This window comes from Microcebus murinus, chromosome 6 (assembly GCF_040939455.1).
Source record: "Microcebus murinus isolate Inina chromosome 6, M.murinus_Inina_mat1.0, whole genome shotgun sequence".
In the NCBI taxonomy this organism is placed as follows: domain Eukaryota; kingdom Metazoa; phylum Chordata; class Mammalia; order Primates; family Cheirogaleidae; genus Microcebus; species Microcebus murinus.
Window position 1 is genome coordinate 84,826,800 of NC_134109.1, and position 21,927 is coordinate 84,848,726.

The window sequence follows — 21,927 nt, forward strand, 5'->3', positions numbered from 1 at the left end:
CTTCTAGTCAATGCCTACCAGATACAGATCTATATCAAATTTGCTTGAGATTATTGTTTTAGAGAGAGAAATACAGCTAAATATATGCACAACTGGGAGTGAAATTATCCACATTGGGCTCAAGCGACACAAAAGAACATGATCTTTGTCTTTGGGGACCCAGATTTACTCTGAGTTATTAAACAAATTCCAGAATCATCCTTAATGTGTTCACTGCATTGCTTGAGCCATCTTAAGAATTCTGATAAAGACTATTTAAAACATTTAATATTCTAAGCTCACTGATTGAGAAGTCTTATTTTAAATATATTAATGCAGCCATAAATAAGGGACTCAAATATAGCTACTGTAATTCCCTGAGCACAGACTTTTAATGAACTAACAATTAATGTAGGGGCAAATTCTCATCACAAAGCTCTGTTCATAACTGCTTAAGTTGGGTTTATGGTCTGTTGATTGGCTGAGGGAAGTTAATTGAAAGTAATTATACAGAGACAATTTGCAAACTATGAAAAATAAAAGTAAGTTTCTGTGGCATAATTCAGTGGGTCTTATAGTAAGAGTAAAAAACTAAAACTTCTGTATTATTTCTATTTAACAACCTTTCCATGATGTTATTTGCAAAATAATAGAAATCAATTTCCACTTAGTTTTCTTCTAAGTGGAAAAACCAACTTGTAGACTTTTCATATCTAAATTGTCACTGACCATTTCAGACCTAGGTCTCATCCTTGTTTAACCAACATTTATTTCTTTGCTATATGCCAGGCATTGTACTCAGTATAAGGGATTAAGAAAATATCAAAGACTCTTAACATGCTGAAAGTCCAGTAGGAAGACAGATATGTAAAAACATTAGAATGCAGTATAGAACATCTAATGTTATAAATGCTAACAAAATGAAGGAATATAAAGGGGCAACTAATTCTAGGAAAGCCAGAAAGCCTTCAGAGGAGGTCGTATTTTAGTTAGGCATTCAAGAATTGGTTTATCAAACCAAAAAGATAAGAGGAGAAATATGTACCTGTGTATAACACTTCATTTTCACACACACGCACACACACACAAACACACACATACACAAGGAGTGTTGACATAGCTTGCTGAATGCGTTAGTAAATATAAGACTACCATTGCAAGGTGCATAGTTGGGTGGACTTACACTGGCCTATGGAAATGTATTCTGTTTGCCAACTGCTCAGGTTGCAAAGCTTGCATGACTGGGTTGTTGGCAAGGTTTCCAGAGCATAATGAGTACTTGGTGGACAAATCATAAAACATCAGAATTGTCAGGGGCCTTAGACAGTCTTCATTCCTGAGACCTGTATTTCACAAGGTGACTACTGACTCCCAGAGAAAGAGGTACCTTGTCCTAGTGGCAATTATTAATAGAAACAAACAGTATAAATATTCTATAAATCATAACTGATGGCCATGTTTGATATAATAAACTGACAATATGCATGTCCCTATAGGGGAATCAGCAAAAATATAATTTTAAAAGCAAATCCTCAGATACTAAAGAAAGATGTTTTGCTTTATTTTCAATCTATTTTATTATTTTACAAGCACTTCTCAACTCTAAATTTTTCAAATTCTTGATCTAACTTGTAATCTCTTTTCATGTTCTTTGGGAACAATCAGCAATTACATAATAATTATAATTTTCCTAGTAGGAAAGTGTATTGAGAGGTTTCTTTATCTTAAATTTGGTTGTAAGGCAGGAGATGAAAAATTAGATGCTCTGAACTAGTTCCCTCTGAAATGTTGCTGCTTCCAAGAACAGCCTTTACTTATTTTGTTTCTTGGTGCCAGGAACGGTGAATGCATCGTGTGTTCTTTCTTGCTAGATAGATGATATAGACTAAAATATAGAAGGTAGATATTTAGGCATATATCTTTGTGTATATATAGACATATACATCGGTATGTGTATCTAGATATATACGTGCATATCTACTTGAATAATGTCTTGAATAATGTCTTTTCATTCAATATCATTTTGTTTAATGTTGAGAAACAAAAATCAATTCCTGGCAGGGGCCACTGTCAGTGTAGAGTTTTCACATTCTCCCCTCATCTGCATGGGTTTTCTCCAGGTATTCCTGTTTTCTTCCACATCCCAAAGATGTGTATCTAAGGTGAACTGGTGTGTCTAAAATGGTCTCAGTCTGAGTGAGTGTGGGTGCGTGTGTATGTGTGAGTGTGCGCTGTGATAGAATGACATCCATCCAGGCCTGATTCCCATCTTGCTCCCTGTGCTGCTGGGATAGGCTCTGGCCACCCTTGACTCTGAAGTGCAATAAAAAGGTTGGAAAAAGAATGAATGAATGAGTACAAATTACTGTAAAACAAAAATTTGTTAAGTATACTATAATGATACAAATGCACAATAATAAGCGATGCAATATGAAATTGCTCAACAAGCCCAACCTTATTTGTTAGTTTGTCTTTGAACTGCCTGTGGGTAGGAGGTGCTTGTAACAATTTTCACTTTGTAAACATTTATTCCTTTATCTAACAAACCACCACCATGACCACCATCGTTCACTGACTCGCCAAAAATTGGGTAATTACCTTGTTTTTATTAATCTTTTATGAAAACTTATGTATAGCTCACATTTATTTCAAAATTTAATATTTAAGTATTGGGTTTTTTATTTAAAAGTCTGGAAATGCTTCTGTTACCAGAAATAGGTTGTAGGAACTTTACTCTTATTTATGTTATATCAATTAGCCTATGGTAAAATTGGCTTCATTATCTGTCATTTTGCTTAAAGTCACAATTTCCAAGAACCTAGGATAACATTGAGGACTTTGTGTATGTGTGTGTGTGTGTGTCTGTGTTTGTGTGTATTAGTAATTTCTTTTGGCGAAGTGAGGCTATCTGGTATATCATATCCAGATTTAGAGGAATAGATCCGAGGAATCTACGCTTATATGAGAGAATTAAAGAGGTTCTGGTCTGTTATCATTAGAATAGAAGGCAGTGTTCAGGACTGAAGCCAGATTCTGGGGAAGCAAAAAGAAAGCCAAGTAGACAATCACAGTGAAGCTGTAAAGGGGCAGAGCACATGGGCATAGCCATTGTTGTGGGGAAAAGGGCAAAAGCAGCAACAACCAAGTGATTTCCACCTGAGGGTGAAAAGCCAGTGAGCTAAATCTTATCCCCAATGGTTTTCAAAGATTACTTTGAACCTCCTCGTCTAGGGATAGAAAGGAAGATGCTAAGGACTGAGCAGATTATGTCAAGATATGCTTGATGTTGACATGTGAACTAGAGGGAGCTTTTAAACCTCTTAGTTATAGATGAGATTTCGGCAGGAAGGTTTTAGAAGCATCGGAATTTAGGGTATTTTACTTGATAAGCAAATTTTTTTTCAAAAAAAATTTTCTAGTAATTCTTCAGTTTAAGAATATGGACTTTAATATCTATTTTTTAAATAAAGAGTTACCATAGTACATGGTTTGTGAAATTTTAGGAGATCATGCCAGAACAGTGCTTTGTAATTCAGGAAGTGTTGAATGAATTGGCAACCCACGTACCATAAACAGAATACATACAACTCAATATTCAGAAAGCATAGATACTGAAATAAAACACTTGCTTGGCTAAATATTAATGAAAAATGAAATTGAGGTCTTTAAATGTGGAAAGATTGCTGAAGTTTGGAAAAAAGGGATTTCTCTGAGTTTATTAAAGTAAGGAAATCAGAATTTTCTAAGGGTGAAGTAGTAATTTGCTGAGAATGTGGTAAAAATTTTATTTAAGATGTATAAAGGGGGAATAATAATGCTAACATATTAAGTTGCTTTAGGGATGCAGAAAAGATTATCAGGAAAAAAATCAGTGGTTTCATTATTACCAATTTTCCTGCAGTTGTTGGATTCCCACACTTAATTTATTCTTTAAGCAAGTAAGTCAGAGGATTAAGGATGCTATCTCTTTTATCATAGAGCTTTCCCAGTTCTTTGACATCTATATGTAAAAAAAATCCACAGATAAATACATGTAAATATAAATAAATAACCATTTAATTCAAGTGCATCCCCTGGAGTTAAAAATGTGTTGTTACCGAAATGGTGGATAGAATGTGGAACTTATGAATTCAGATGCTACCACGCTCAGTAGTACTAGTGCTTTCTACATAATGAAACTCTCATAACTCATGTAAAACTCTATTCTAAATCTTAAAGCTGGCATAAGAATAACCTACAGGGATAAAACACACCCAGCACGTTGCTATATGTTTATGAGTGAAACACAGGCATGAACTCAGACCCTGGTTGTTTGTATGTTGAAGGTTTTATATGTTCTGTTCTCCACCAGTGATTCTTACTACGTGGTAACTTCAATGGGTTAAGGAAGCAATGAACACAAAACGCTCACTTTATAGTTGTTCCAGAATCTCTTTCAGTAAGTGTTTGTTGCCTTAACAAAGGCATTTAATCTTGGCACTACTTTTTCAAGAGCTGAATTATATGATGGATGGGTGATTTTTTCAGTAGTTGGCTGATTTGGCTGAAAGCCCTGATACATTGGAAGAAAATAGCTATTGGTTGTCCATGTGCAGACATAGCCATATATTATTAGAATTATCCAAGACATACTATAGCTACATCTCATAGTTACATTAAAGGTTTGCCTTAAATGTGTTGCTTTGTGCAAATTTGACCTATGATTAAATTATGATGTCAAATATTTGTAAGCATTCCTAGAAAAAATTTGTATAGTAGTCCTTCCTTGTCCATGTTTCAAGATCCCAAGTGGATATCTGAAATCACAGGTAGTACTGAACCCTAGATATACTATGTTTTTTCCTATACATACATACCTATGATAAAGTTTAATTTATAAAAGTAAATTAAAATAAGAGATTAACAACAATAACTAATAATAAAATAGAAAAATTCTAACACTATGCCAGCATCACAACTCTTGCACTTTGGAGCCATCACAAAGAAAAATAAGGGCTACTTGAACACAAGTGCTATGATACAGTGACAATTGATCTGATAACAGAGAGGGCTGATAAATGACTAATGGGCAAGTAGCATGTATCTAGTCTAGTGAGTAAGGATGATGCATGTCATGGGGCACAACTTAAAACTTATAATTCTTTATTTCTGGGATTTTCCTTTTTAATATTTTCAGACAACGATTGACCACAGGTAATCAAAACCTCAGAAAGTGAAACCACAGATAAGAGTGGACTACAGTTTTTTTTTTCCTTTAATTGTATATGTTGGTCTATTTTCAGATAGGACAAATGACGAAAATTGACTTGTCAACTTAAGAATACATTCTTTCCTATGAAGGTTCAGCTGACTAGACTTTGAAAAGACATTCTTTGCTGTCCATGATGAGGAGGGATGGTAGAAGTGGGGTATGGAAACTCTATGATCGATTTTAGATTATGATATCAAAGTGTTAAGGAAGATTATTATCACCTTAATTTTGACTATATATGATTTTGTCAGTTTAAATCACAACCTTAACATTATTAAAATGTAGCTTTTGTATTTCATTAAGAACTAAAGCAATTAGGCTTGCATTTTTGATGCACCGTAATTGTAATAGTGTGACATTGTTCTGATGATAATGTTCACTGATCATTCATAATGTAACTATTCACACCATGAGTTGAGTATAAATCAACACCTTTTAAAAAAATTTACATGCAGAAAAGCACTTTATTTTCAGATTGATAATTTGCACTCACTTTTTAATCTTTAACTGTCAGAATATTCTGGTTTAATTTTCATGTACTTTCCTATCACAGATCTTTAAACTCTTATGAAAAGTGCTTTATAAATAAATTAAATACTATGGCAGAGATAGAACACAGAGAGCTTTTAGCATTAGTAATTTGAAGTCTATTTAATGGCTATGTGAAAAAAAAATATTGACTTTCAGGCATAGGACTGATTGCAGATCAGTGAACTCCTTAGTATTTTGCAGGGAATGGGGCACATGACCAAATCTTCTAGCAGTGCCAGAATAAGTGGATAGTTGGCTATTTGATCTCAACACCTGTGAGATTCTTTGGGCTCCAGCCCACTCTCTGAATTCCATAAGCAATGGAGATATTGCCCCCAGAATCTATTTGAATACCTTTCCACGTTTCTAAATTTCGAATATAAAAAAAGTATCATAATTGCAGTGATTTTATACTGTGTCAACTTCTCTAAATTTAGGATCATGGCTTCCAGAATTTTCTTCCCTGTATGATTCTAGGTTAGGGTAGGCCATGGAGAAGTTTGTGTGAGATTGGAAGGAAGAAAGAAAATAGCAGTCATCACATTTGAAGGTTGGCGGAGTGTGACAGGTGCCACCGGAACTCACACGTATTTTGTCACTGGTCTGCTACTTCACCTGACTGAGAAGGAAGAGAAGTCTGGCTTGGAATTCTTACAGGTCCTTCCTGAACTCCTTCATCTTCTCTAATTCCTAGGCCAGGCACACGTGCAATTTAGGAATAAAAGGCACCAGCTTCTGCAAAACACCACATCATTGAGATTGGGTACAGATTGAGGGTTTATTCTGTCCTCCTGGATTGGGTTTGTTCCCACTGTCCTTTGCTTCATGTTCAAGTTTTCTTCACTGCCCACTGCGCCGGCCTACAGAAATTTTAGGGCCACTACAGTATGCAAGAGCTTATCCCAGACTTCTTTACCATTTTCCGCAATGTGTGCTAATTCCTGTAATAAATTCCATTCTCCATATAACTACCTATAGTTCTGCTTCCCTGATCATACCTTCACCAATACAGAAATAGAGGCTGAGTTCTATCTGAGTGATTCTGAGTGATTCTATCTGAGTGAGTCTGAGTGATTCTCTTTCAGCTGATAATCAGGGGAGGAGCATGAAGGATGATTCTCCTCTCCACGACTTTTCAGCTTATGTTGGCATGCTTGTATGTCCAGAAGGGAAAACCGTTAATCTTTATGTATGTATGCATGTATTATTTTTAAAATGCAGTCTCACACCATTATTTAAAGACAGAAAGGGGCTGTGACAGTGGGCCGAGCACTTGATATTACTTCAAGGAAGTTCTACACTAGTATTATCTAATCCTTGTGGATTTATTGATCTAGAAAAAAAAAAATCAGATGATACTACATACTCAACAGTCTGTGTATAGAAGGAAAAGTGGTGGTCAGCCTTCACTCAGAGAGGTTGAAAATTAAAATAGCTTTATCCAAGGTGATAAAACCACTGCTAGAGGAACACACTCAGGTACAGGTTATGAAAGAAAATTAAGACAGATGGCTTAAAGGTGGCATCTTCTGGGTTCAGAGCCAGATGACTCCGGTAGTTTTCATATTTCTCTCAAGAGTGATAAGATCTCCCCAAACATAGATAGACCATCATATTTGGGAATCTAAATTAGAAGCAAAATGTAGAGATTTTTATGGTGATGATAATGTTCATGGTTCATTCATAATGCAATGAGGTCACTCACAGGCAGCTAGCCATGTAGGAACCTTGAAAGAAGATGTGGAACTCTAGTCAATCACACTACAGTTAGGAGACATGATTCCAGTTTCTGGAGTGGAAAAAAGAAGAGAATGTGACAACTTTGGCAAGAACAATTCAGTACCCGGCCACAGAGGGACTCCATGATTTATGCACTTAATCAATTTTTACTCAGTATATAGTATATTCTGTATCCCAGGGTAGGCACTAGGGATGCAATAATTTCAAGACTGCATTTCTAGGACCTATGGTCATGTATTAGTGACACTCCTTAAAAAACAATTCTGTGGGCAAATATTTATTATTACTATTATTTATTTTCTACAAAACTGTTTCTTAACAGTGATTTTCAAAGCACATTTATGCTGCTAATTTGCTTTTCCAAAAGGCATACAATTTTCTCTATACAGCCTGTTTAATGGTGCATCTTTCAGGAAATGGTGGAGTCATGAATAAATGCTGTCTTTGCATTTAAAGACTTCATAGTCTATTGACAGCTAATAGTAGGAAATGCGATTGGTGTGGATAAATAGACCACTAGAGTAATAGAAGTGGTAGGTGAAGAAAAGAAACAGTGCTGATGGTTCTCCACTTTCCCCTTTATTTTCTTTTTTATTACAAATTTTTTATAGGGATATAAACATTTGGGTTACATTTATTGCATTTGCACCACCCAAGTCAGAGCTACAATCGTGCCCCTCCCAGACTGTGCATACTGCACCCATTAGGTGTGAATTTACCCATCCCTTCCTCCCCCATCCCACCTTCCCAATGAATGTTACTTCCATATGGGCACATAAGTATTGATCAGTTAATACCAGTTTGATGGTGAGTACATGTGGTGCTTGTTTTTCCACTCTTGTGATACTTCACTTAGTACCATGTTTCCCCGAAAATAAGACAGGGTCTTATATTTATTTTTCCTCAACAAGACACCCTAGGCCTTATTTTCATGGGATGTGTTATTTCTTTTAAATACGGTACAACGATCTACATTTATTCTAATATAGTTAAGTCATCTGCTTCTGGAACATCATCATAGCTCTCCAAACCCCGAATCCTATCCTGAATTTCTTGCAACTCTGTTTCCTTTAGAACCATTGGCCCCAATCTCTCACGGGGCAGATGAGAAGGGCTGCTCATCTTCTTTATCGCTCCACAGTGAAATGCATGAGTTGTGCAAATACGCTGCGTAGTCAACGCCCATCACTAGGTCTTATTTTCAGAGTAGGGCTTATATTGTGCAAATGCTTAGAAATCCTGCTAGGGCTTATTTTATGGGTAGGTCTTATTTTCTGGGAAACATGGTAGAATGGGCTCCAGCTCTATCCAGGATAATACAAGAGGTGCTAGATCACCATGGTTTTTGGGGGGCTGAGTAGAACTCGGCTACGGAGATAGGAACTCTCATTTTCCCCTTTAGATCCACCATTTCCCCTTCTCCTACTCTGTGCCCCAGTGAGGCAGTGGCTGTGGCCAGCATTATTTGGGCTTCCTTACCCTCTAGTTTCCAGTTGGGATCAGTTGTGAAAGACATCAAAGGGCATAAAGATAAGGGGAGATTGCAATATTATTTTTACTTCCACCTGCCCACCCTGTACCCCTGGCAGAGGGATCTGGCAGTGGCTGCCTTCTTCTCCTGAAGGCCATGGATCCCACAAGCAGCCCCTCACACGCCTGCAGCTCTCATTCTGTCCAGGGACATGGATCTCTCTATGCCTTCAGGCCTGAGAGTGGTAACAGTTTCCACTTACTGTTAGTTCCTGCGTGCTTCGCCATCTGCTTTCTATGCCTTAACCTCTGTATCAAACACCTTAATTCAATTATCTTTAATTAGCATTTATGTGCACAATCTATATTGTGCCAGGACTCTGAGTGACAAAGGAGCTAATATTTATTGTATCCACTATGTCCCAAACGCTTTAATACACACTATTTTATTAGGTTGTCACAAACACCCTTCAGAGTATGAATAATCAGCCTCATTTTTATGGAATTAAAAAACGAAAGGGAACGAAGACCCAAAAAGGTTAAGTATCTTGTTCAAAGTCACACCCCTAAAATTAGTAGACCTGAGACTTGAGCCCAGCTGTTCAAAATTCACATACTTTTTATCATGCAATATTATTGAGAAAAAAGGAGCAATTACTGGAAATAGGTTAGAGGGTCAGAACCACCAGCCTGGCAACAAGCTTTGCTTGATAATGAGCCAACTAAATAATGAAGTGGTTTGATGCCAGACTACAAGAGTAGATTAACTGGATTAAATGTGGGGAGAGGAGGACAGCAGAGGCAAGGGACATGGCCACTTTTGCCACAACTGAGCATGTTTTATTTTTTTTCTCAGTTCTATAATAAAGATTAAGAAGATACAATTATACATGGTACACACAGCATTATGAATCGTGGATCCTGCCACAGTGAAGGCCTGGGTTCCTTTGGGGAAGTTTCTGGGGGAGTCCTTTAACTGCTCATTATTTCCGTACCCATTAAGAAAAAAAGATTAGGAACAACAATGCCTTATACATGGTTTCCTGTGCACTTTGGTGAAAGGTGGGGCATAGATAAAATATGGTCGTTGGTGTCTTTCCTAACTTTAGGGAAACTTAGATCCCAGTACCTGGCACTGCTATCTATATTTACATTAGAACTTCCAGTCCCACACAGATGTGATAAAGCTAGATGGATAATAAAAATATTTCCTTTATTTCTTCATATATTTCTTAGATATAAAATCCCTTAGTGCTCTGGCTCTCTGTGAAAATTTAGAGAATCTAAGAAAACCAAATCAGGCAGGTGCACATCCAGACATCAGCAAAGAAAATGTAGAAGTTATTAGATAAACGTAATTCAACCAGAAAGCACAAAAAAAATCAAGCAACATTTGCTAGAACTTCTAAATTGCAAGAATTTCAAAAGCCAGCATTGTTTTTTGTTTGTTTGTTTGTTTGTTTGTTTGTTTGTTTGTTTTTGTAGACAGATTCAGTGTATGGATTTTCTAAAAGGACTGACCGGTCTCTGAGGTGCTGAAGCACCTCAGAGCAAAGGAAAGCTACAAGGCCTCATGACTATGGCTAATATATATAAACAAATGTGGTCAAAAAATATGCATTTTGTAAAAACTTAAGACAATGAATGAGGAGGTTAGCAATCTAAACAATATATCCTGCTAATTTTCACACAGTATATTTCATTTCTGTATGTTTTCCCTTTGATTTTACTGGGAATATTTTTACCAAAAGGAATGGATCTCATAGAGATCATAAAGTGTAGTATTTCTTAACACAAAGGGGAGTTTTTGCCTGCAGGGCCAATATCACAAGGATCAACGATTTTTGATTAAAATACATACAGTGAGAAGTGTAGCTGTGATGTTTTTGTGTGATATTTGGATTTTGTAATGAAACACAGCAGGTAGAATATGGACGTTGAGGTAAAGAAATGCAATATTTCTGAAATCTGTGTAAGATCTTTCTAACTCCTGGTATTATGATTAATTTTCTCTGGGAGGCATCCAGCACAGACATTATGCTGCTGTTCAGAGATGCTCTTTTGAGGGAGAGTATCTGTTGATGCCAGCCTGAACAGTGCACAAATGATCATGGCTATGTCTTTTCTAAACTGCCATTGTTTGATGAATCAAGAGAAATTTTAGAGCTAGGTGGGACCCAGAGTAGAATTTTTTGTTGTTATTATTTTCCAACTTTTGAGCCTGATATAGATTTTGGAGTCCAAGATTATTAGTCCCTAGAGGTAGTTAGGTCTCATGAAAAAAATACAGATTCTAATGGCAGAAAATCTGGTTTGAAGCAAAGCTCTGCTGCTTTCTGGCAGAGGATTTGGGGCAAGTCTCTCTATTTCCTTGGGTGAGAGTATCCTAATATGAGCGGTATCAATAATAATGACATCTATTCCCCAGGTAGTCATGAGAATCAACTAAAATATGTGAAAGTCATGATAGACATTTGTTTGAGTCAAGAGGTCCACAGATTCTTACTAACTCTCCCCTTGAAAACAACTAAACACAATGGGTAAAATATTTTAAACTCCCTTTAAAAATGTGATAAAAGACTGCCAATAAGAAAAAGAATATAAGAAAGTCAAAGATGCAGTAAAACTGAGAATCTATAGGAATGAACAAGGATCTGAATATGAGTTTTACCCTGAAGACACCAAATCTGAATGAACTTAACACTGCGCTCACAGAAGACACAGGACAAAGCCCAGGACCAGATTCAGGTAGGAAATCTAATACGAGATCACCTCACCTTGGCATTAGGTAAGAATCTCCAGGGGCTCCATCTTGGTAAAAGGGCACCTAGAAATAAACCTGCCTGCCCTTTTTCCCAGGAAACTATTTAGGAAAATCCCCTAGCTCTAACCACAATTTGAGCAGTAAAGAAAAAATTTCCTCTGGACAACTGCAATAAATTCTCACTTAGGTTTGTACACCAAATGTATACTATTTTTCTGGTTTAAGATATGGAGATGTTAATCCCAAATATCCTAGAGTAGTCATGTTCCAGATATATGTCAGAAGTAAATGCCAATCATTCCTGGAAGAACCAACTCTCAGCCTAGGCCTCCAAGGAAGATAAGCTTATAGTCAGAAATCATTAAATGGGTAGGCAGGGGTTGGGGGGCAGGTCTCCATGGGCGAAGGCCAGTAGTTACCAAAGACATGAGAATAAGGCCTCAAATTTCAAATATTGAAATTATTACACAGATATAAAATAAGCACGTAGAATATATCTAAAGATAGGATAATAAATGTAAGACTGACTTCTGTTTCCAATTATGATAAAGTAACTTGTATTAAATTAACCTCCCTGCCAAAAACAACTATAAAAGTTGGAACAAAATACAGAAAATGGATATTTGGGGACATAATAGAGCAAAAGACATAGAGAGGACTTGAGAAGAGAAGGTTCTGGATCTTCTAGGGTGATCCTAAATCAGTGCTGTGACTCGACTCCATTTTTTCCTTTTCATAACATTTGCCAACACATAACCAGTTCTGTAGAAGCCAGACGATATGACCTGGAGCTTGGAACTGTTACATTGGGCTAAGGAGGCATAAATTGATCTTTAAGCTAGAACTTGAGGGTCATGATCACAGATAAAAAGGAACTACGGAGAAAGCAGCCCCCATTTACCCATATAGCTTCCTCTTTGAATATTTATCAACTCCTTAAACTAAGCATACACAATGCAACATAGTGAACCAAGCAGAAACAGATGAAATTCCTTCTGGTACTCATTTAATAAAGATTTTTATCATAAATGGATATAGGCTTTTATAATTTTTTCTATATATATTTAGGCAATGATGTGGCTTTTTCTTTTTAAATCTCCTGGTACAGATTTTAAAAGTGCTTTGCATTACTTGATTTGTCAAAGGTTGATCATGTATTATTGTTTTTATACATTACTAGGCTTTCTCTTATTTTGTTAAGGATTTTTTCATGCCTATGTTTATTTTCGATAGGTCAATTTTAATTACTTACAAGTCTTTGTCTGGTTTTAGTATCAGGGTAATTCTGGCCTCATACAATGTGTTAGAAGGATTCCCTGCTGTTTTCTTTTCCAGAAGAGCTTGTGTAGAATTGGTATTATTTGTTCCTTAAATAGTAGAGTTCACAAGTGAAATTGTTCTTTGTGAAAGTACTTTCGCCACACATTGTCTTTAATAGATATGTCTATGTAGGATATCTATTTTTCTTGAATGGACTTTGGTAGTTTGTGTCCTTCAAGGAATTTCTCCACTTCATCTAAGTTTTTAAATTTATGAGCATAAAATTTTCAGTAATATTCCATTAGTTTTCTTTTAATTTGTAGGATCTTTAAAGATGTTTTTTTTCATTTTTGGTATTATAATTCATACCTTCTTTTTTTTTTTTTTTCTAATCAGTCTGGCTGGGATTTTGGCTTCACTGATTCATTCTCTCTCTCTCTCTCCATCTCTCTCTCTCTCTCTCATTTCATTGATTTCTGATCTTATTATTATTTTTTTCCTTCCCAATGCTTACCTTCAGTCTAATGCACTCTCATTTTTCTACTTTATTACGATAGAAACTTAGATTACTGATGTGTGAGATATTCTTATTTTCTAATATAAGATTTTAATGCAAATACTGATATGTTGTATTCCCCAGAAATTGATATGTTGTATTTTTTATTTTCATTACATTCCAAATATTTTTCATCTTCCCTTGTAATAGATTTTTTAAAATTCAACATATGAGTTATATAGAATTGTTTGTGTTTATGCTGATTTTCAACTATTTAGACATTTTTCAAATATCTTTTCTGTAATCAATTTCTAGTTTGTATTTGATGCAATCAGAGATCATAATTTGTATGTGTGACTTCAGTTCTTTTCAAACTATTAAGAGTTGTCTTCTGGCCCAGAATATGGTCAATCTTGGTAAATATTCCATACATACTCATAAGGAACAGGAATTCTGCTATTATTGTGTGGGGATTTTCTATAAACATCAATCATGTCAACTTGGTTGATAGTATGGCTTGAGTATCTTACATCCCTACTAATTTTCTGGGTTTTCTTAATTCTATAAATTGTTGAAGGGGTGTTAATTCTCCAGTCGTAATTGTGAATTTGTCTGTTCCTATTTTTGGTTCTGTTGGTTTTTGTTTTGCGCATTTTGAAGCTCTGTTATTAGAGGCATACACATTTTGGAATTCTGTGTGTTTTTTTGATGAAATAACACTTTGATCATTTTGTGTTGCCCTCTGTACCCCTGGTAGTATTTCTTTCTTTGAAGTCTAATTTCTCTGATATGAATAGACTCATTCAAAGTATCTTTAATTAGTGTTTTTACCTTATTTCATTTTTCACACTTTATTTTTCTATATTAAAAGTCTATTTCTTATAGATAGCATGTTGTTTTGTCTGGCTTTTATTTTTACCCAAGGTATCATTCTCTGTATTTAAATAGAGGAGTTTAATCACTAACATTTCATGTATTACTGATAATGTTAATAATTAGTAATAATAATAAGTCTACCATATTACTAATGATACGAAGTCTACCATATTACTAGTTGATTTTTATTTGCCTCATCTGTTTTGTTCCTCCCCTCTTTCCTGCTTGATTTAGATAAGTAGAATATTATTAATTATTCCATTTTATCTCTACTTAATTTAGTAATTATGGTCTTTCTAATTTTTTATTTACTGCTTTATAGTCACATTTTGCATTTTTAACTTATCACAACTTATCTTCATAATATTATGCCACATGAAATATAGTGTAAAATGTGTACCAGAGTTTAAGTTCTCTTTCTCTTTTCCATCTTGTGTGCTATTGTTATCATAAATTTCACTTCTAGGCACACTATAATTGCCAAAATATATTGTTACTATAGGCAATCACTTACTCTTTACAGTGATTAAATATAAGGAAACAATCTTTTATATTCATCTTTCTATCTTTTACTATTTGTGACACTCTTCACTTCTTGGTATATATCTAAATTTAGTTTCATTGGGTATCATACAACTTGTCCCTGAAGAGCATTTTTCAGCATTTCTTGTCTGCTGGTAATGAATTCTCTCACTTTCTGTTTCAATGAAAAAGTCTTTATTTTTTCTTTATTTCTGAAAGATATACTATACAAATGTTTAATTCTGGATTGTCAATGTTTGTATGTTTTTAAATTTTGGAACAATTAAGATACAACTCTTTTTCTTTGTGTTTTAGTTCTAGATAAGTTTTATTTATCTATCATCAAGTTCAATGATTCTTCCATCAAATACATCCAGTCTTACTTCTGCTCGCTGAAGGAATTCTTTGTTCTGATATAATTATTTTTTTATTTCTAGATTTCATTTGTTTCTTCTTTTATAACTTCTCCCTCTCTCTGTTGAAGTTCTGTATCTTTTTATGCATGTTGTCCACTTCTTTCACAAGTTATTTAACACATAAATCATACTTTTTCTTTAGAAAAGTCTCTGTCTCCTAGATACACTATCAGGGTCATCTCTGGGTATTTTATTATTGCTTTATCTCTTGACAGTGTATTTTTTTCTTCTTGCTCTTTTGTGTGTCTCATAGCTTTCTATTAAATGCTTCAAAATTTATATAAAAGAGCATTCAAATCTGAGGTAAAAAGTCTATTCACTCATGGAAATGGGACATTTGTATGTTTGTTTGGAAGGATAGAGTTGACCTGGTTTGGGTTTTGTCACTTCTGTCATGATCTTCCATGATGACAGTGGTGGATTGCTGTGACCTTTTGTTTTAGAGTTCAGCCTGTGGTGCCAAAGGGTTTCTGTCCCAGCTTGGCTCTCAACAGGCCTTTTCTATGTGCCCCGTAGAGGGGCCTCTGTCCATGCTATTGTCCCCTACACAACAGTGGACCGTCATAATTTTTTACCTGGTGCATTCTCATGGTGGTAGTATTCTCTGTGCTCCACGTTCAACCTCAGTCTTAGGCAAGCCTCATGGGTGATGCTTTTATGGGGTCCTCTCTTCTCCTTCCCACAGCAGTCTAACTCTGCTCTGGTTCGTGTCTATGAGTCTTGTGCAGGGGAGCATCCTGTGGCTCTTTCCAGTATAAGCAGACATCAGCTTTGTAGCAGCTTAGATCCTGGGATCAAGAGAGTTTCCAGCTCCTCAGTCAGGAGTGGAATATTTTTCCTCGTGTTCTTCCCCCAGAAGCAATCCATCTTTGCCTATGGTGGGGAAGGTCTTCTGTATCTCTCCATGCTTTGCTTCTGTCCTATGCCAGAAGCAGCAGATCTTTTTGCCAGTTTTCCAGTGACAGCCCATTTTCCAGTCTTCTGGAGGGGTGCTCTTTCTGGACCTCATCCCCAGTCTTTTTCATAAGTATCCTGTTAAGACACGTGGAAAAGAACATATGAAGGAACCATCCTTATGCCTGGGGCTATCAAGAGTGCTAAACTGTTATGATAAGCCACATCTAGCTTTTAAGAGTTAATTAATATATCGGTTGTTTATTGCTCATCCTCTTTTATAGCTTTTACGTTTCCTCCCTTGCTGTGCCAACGGCAAAATAATGCTTGAGTCCTGTTTCTGCTCGGAGGGGCTTGCCAACCTTTGAAATTCAGATTACTTTGTTATCTTATTCTCTGATGGGCCCGGAAAATGTTATTATTTTGTGTACTACCCAAGCTTTCCTGGTTGTAGGGGTGGAGGCAACATCTTCTTTTGGCTTTCTGTATCCTAAGCAGAAGTGGAGCTCATTGGCATATTTCATATTGCTTTGGTAAATGATGTATTCTTCAGGCCCTCCTTTGGGGCATAGTCCTCTGATGGGATTTCTTACATTGCATAGTATATCTGCTAGAGCAAGCCATGTTCTCTGATCCTGAAAATGCTTTTGTCTACCACTCTCCATAGCAATTATAGCATTTCTAGCTCAGTTTGCATGGATCATCACTTTTTTCATTCTTCTAGCAATATGGCTATACCATCTCCCATATCCTTGCCTGGGTACTAAGTCCCCTATCCCAGAAGAGTGCTGGGAAATTAATAAACTCTCCTTTTTTGACTTTATTACATTGCCCTTTGACCAAGCACCTTCAGAATGTAGGCCCATGATATTCCCCTGGCTCCCACAGGTATCCTGTCTAAGCCTATTGCTGCTTTGGTGGGCACTTCTTTTCCTCCTTTATGAGGCCTAGAACATCTCCAGTTGGGTTATACTGCAATTTTAAGCCTAGGTATAGTGCTAGTGTCTTGAAGGGACAATAGAGACAGCTTTGGGAGGCATAAAGTAGTGTCTTCTTGGGGGAAAGGCCTATGCATAAGTTTCAAGCAATTAGGAAAAGGCAGCCATTAATATGGAGTACTGGGCTACTTCTTCAGATGCATTAGTTTCATGGGAATCTGGGGATTTGAGATTGTCAAGAACTTCAACCCAGATGTCCTCATCCCATGTGTCAGAATTATGTTCTTTTTCATCCTAGACTCTGATGTTGGCATAGCAAACCCACTTTGATTAGGACTTTAACTTTCTTTGGAGCTTATCTTCACTTATGAAAAAGTACTACACCTGGTTATCAACTCCTTCTGCCCTATGACTGATTTCACAATTAGCTTTTAATTATTGATTCATAACATTCAGCATTTTATTATTTTTTTCAAAGCATCAACATAGCTTAGCAATACCCAGCTAGCTCATTGTTAGTCCAGTGATTATTTGTCCTAATATTTCTCAATTTCCTGCTATATCACGGAAGCTAGTGCCTTCATCTTTGCTGGTATACCATTCTAGTTGACCATCAGTGAACATTTTAACATAAATGGACTACCACCTGTTCCAGAGGCCATCTTTGCTCTGTCTACCACAAGTGATAAGTTCCTCATTGCTAACTGGACGATAGGTGATCCAGCTCCAAAATCTCATCCTACCTTCAGCTTTTGCAGAATGTTTCTCATACTATGAAACATCTGGTTTGCAGGCAGGAGGTTTATTTGGGAGTCCTTTTAGGATCCATACCTGAGAAAGTGAAGGGAAAGAAGCAAGATGGGTATAGGAAGACAATGAGCTGTGATACAGTCTGTAAGAAGCCTCAGCTGACCCTGTGTGTGTGAAGGAGTGGATTTGAATATAGAGTGAGCTTTCAGAGCTCTTCACACATACTTGTATAGATCACTGGATGTAGGTCTACACAGGAATGTGACATAACCTTGGCCATGGTGACTCTATTCAACTAAGGCAATCTCCCAAGAGGACCCACAGGTGAGGGAGTCTGCCGGCAGCATTTAATGTGTCCTGCATTTCTGAAGGACATCTTAGAGACATATCAAGCTTAAGAAATTCAAGGAAACCACCCCTAGGCAATCATAGTCACACTGCCAAAAATAAAGACAAAGAGAATATATTTAAATTATCAAGGGAGAAAAAGACATCAAATGAGCAGCAGTAAGATATGCGGTTAACTTTTAGTGATGTAAATCAAAACTTTAAAGCAAAAGAAGAAAACAACAGACAGTCAGGAATACTGCTCCCAGGATATAGAGTCTCAACTGAAGTTGATGCTTGGAGCCCCAATGCATCTGCATGACCTGTCCTGCCCCCTCATTCAAGTGGGCTCTCATGGGGGAACAGGTAACACATAGAATCTTGGCCATATCTAGCTGACAGTGGGTTCACTGTGCTTGCAGACCCTCCCAGTGCTTATTGCCTAGTCCTCAAGTGTGTAACGTGGTAGATGTACTTGGATTTGGAATAACCCCCCCCCCCAAAGGAAGTCCTTAGCTTGTGGAATAAGAACTATAGTAGTGAGGAAGGCCAAGTGGAAACCTCAAAAATGTATATTCCTCCAGTCAAAAGAGTAAATCAAAAACAACACTGCATTCTGGGAAGAAGGTGAGGTGCTGGCAGACATTAGTGCCACTATTAAAGACTTAAATGTTGTTGCCAGGGCAGTGATCTCTATCATATGTTCACTTAATTTGCAAGTCTGACCGGTCTACAGAAACTGGGTGGATTCTGGAGACTGACATTAGAATACTGCAAGCACAAACACATTGTATCTTGATGGTGGCTGCTACATTGAAAGTGGTACAGTTGTGACAGCAGATTAATAAGGCCTCAGGTACATGGTATATACCCGTTGACTTGGCAAGTGAATTCTTTGCTACTCTGATTAGAAAAGAGGATCAGGACAGCTAACATTAAGTGAAATGGACATTGATATTCATTTGCAGTTTTGCTTACCTTTGTCATAATGTCTAAAGGATCTTGACTGCCACAACATTGTCTAAATTCTCTGTTGCTTATTATTATACTGTCTAAAGATATACAAATTGCCTGCACTTCCCATGTACTAGAACATTGACCCGTTATATCTGTGACATTAAGCTGTTTGGATAGAATAAGCAACTGATTGCTCATATACTAGAAACCTTGATAAAACACATGTTCTCCAGAGGTTGGGAGATAAACCATATGAAGTTTCAGAAATTTACAGCTTTGATGAAATTTGCAGAAGTCCCGTGGTGAGCAGTGTGCTAGCATATTTCCTATACAATAAAAGGCAGATCACTCTATCTAGCATTTTCTACCACAAAGAAGAAAGCACAGTGTCGGGTAGGCCTTATTAGATTCTGCGGGCAACATAGCTCATATCTAGGAATACTATTACAGTCCATAACTTGGGTAACACAGAGGCTGCTAATTTTGGGTGAGGTTAAGGGCAATAAAGGACTCTGTTGTGGGTCTTGGCTATGGTGCAATCAGCTTTGTCCCTTAGGGTCTTATCTATCCAGCATATGCTAATACGCTGCAAGTGTCAGTCCATTATTAGATGGAAATGGCATAACTGAGACTGAGCACAAACTAATCTTGAGGGCACGATTAAGCTGTATGAGCAGGTAGCTCTGACCCCACATCCCCCTGTACATCTGTGCTAATGCCCCTTCTAAACTCTCTCTGGCAGCCACGTGGGAGTGCAGTCTCTTCTACTGATCTAACATGGTGAAAGTCTTAACAAAATGGAAAACTAGCTGTCGCCAGCACCTGTGTCTGCCTCACCCACCACCAGTGATGAAGTTCTCATTGACAGCTGGGTAGCAAGGGACTCAGCTTCAAAATCCCATCATAGTAATGTATTTTGGTTTCTTTGTCACTAGTGGTATCGATGGTATCAACTGTTGTATTATAGTCTGAGTACTCTGCAGTAAGGAACTGAGATTTATTAATATGTAGAATTAAATTAATTAATTAAGTACTTGGTGTTTGTTAGGCATCAACACCTGTGGAAGGGAGAGGGTGGAAACAGCGTTGGCTGGGGGGACATCAAGGTCAAGTGCAGACTGGAAAGAATGAGCCGCTTGAAGGAGACTCTGGATCATACAAGCCCTGCCAAAGTTGCTCCAAATTAGACTGAAATGGACAGGCCTTTATACTCTCACTTCAGTACGTTGCTGGATATGAGCTGCCCCAGGAAAAGCATGGCCTGGGATGATACCGCATTCTGCAATTGAGGCACTCTCCGCCACAAAAATATTCAGCGCTTAAGACTCTTCTCTGAAATTTGGGTGACACATCCTTTCTTAATGGGGGTCTGGAGAGCACCTTTGCATGTTGATCACAGCAAGTATTGGAAGGTAAATGGAGGAGTTGGAGTCCCAGCATGAAGGACATGGATGTTAAACAATGGAGCAATGTATACTCATACAGAAATTGGATTCTTCTCAACGCCTTGTGTCATTTGCCTAAAATCACCATTTCCCTCTACCTCAAATCTGACTGTGTCATCACCTACTGTGAAAAGTAAGATGAGAGTGTCAACAAGGATCTCCCTGGCTAGACTTACATAATAGTTTAGTTTTGTTTTTTTTTCCCCAGACACTTCAGTTCCCATATCTCACTTAGGTAACAGTTCACAGTCAAAACCAGACTTCTAGAATTGAATGGTGTTTCTCTGTCATTTAGTTATTCACCTATTCAACAATATTGAACTAGGTGTCAAAAAATAAAAATAACTAGCTATGAAAGTGCATACCCTTCCCCTTCTCCCCCCTTCCACCTGTTCACCTCCCATTAACAAAAAAAAATTTTTTTTTAGACTTTTTGGTTACAGTGTGTTTCTTTGCCTCTCCCTAAAAAGGGCTAGAGGTAATCCTTTTCCCCCCTAGAATGCTCATTACATCCTTAAGATGTGGGGTGCAGGGCGCACCACTTGAAAACTGGACACGCTTGAAGCTCTGGCAGAGTGGGGTGGGGAGGGGGGCAGGGGCGAGATATGTAACCCTAACAATATTTGTACCCACAGAATTTGGGAAAAAATAAATTAATTAATTAAAAAAAATAACTAGCTAATAGCCTCTGCATTTAATGTCATTTATGTACAATACTCAGTATTTCATGGACCTAGTTGCCACATTTCTCGCTATTTTTTTCCTAAGTGTATTACCATTTTCTCCCCATGGGAACGTATTTTAATTACCTAATGGAAGTCAGTTGAAAATAGAATTTATGTGACAAATATTTCCATTCAGTCACCTTTGTTATAAGTCAAGGAATTTATTGCTAATAAAATGATTTTTCATGCAATCAACAAATTGAGTATGTGATCTGACTTATACACTGTATGCCATGTGAAATCCAACATGAATAAGGCTTAAATCTTTTCTTTAAAAGAACCTTCATTCTATTAGGAGAAATGAGAGATGGACGTAAATAAACAAAGTATAAAACAATATGTATTAAGTGCCAAATGACAAGCAAAATGATTGTTAGAGTTTAGAATAAGATAACCTCGCTTTCAATAGTCATGAGATTTCTAATAGGAGCAGGAAGAAAGGAAAACATTCTAAGCAGAAACAACAGCATTGTAATCAAGACAAAAGAAAACGCAAAATCTTAAGGGTAATGGTTGGTAGTAAAGGTTGCCTGGAGAATAAGTAACTTGTAGGAAAACGGATAAATAAAAGTTAGGCAAGGTGGTT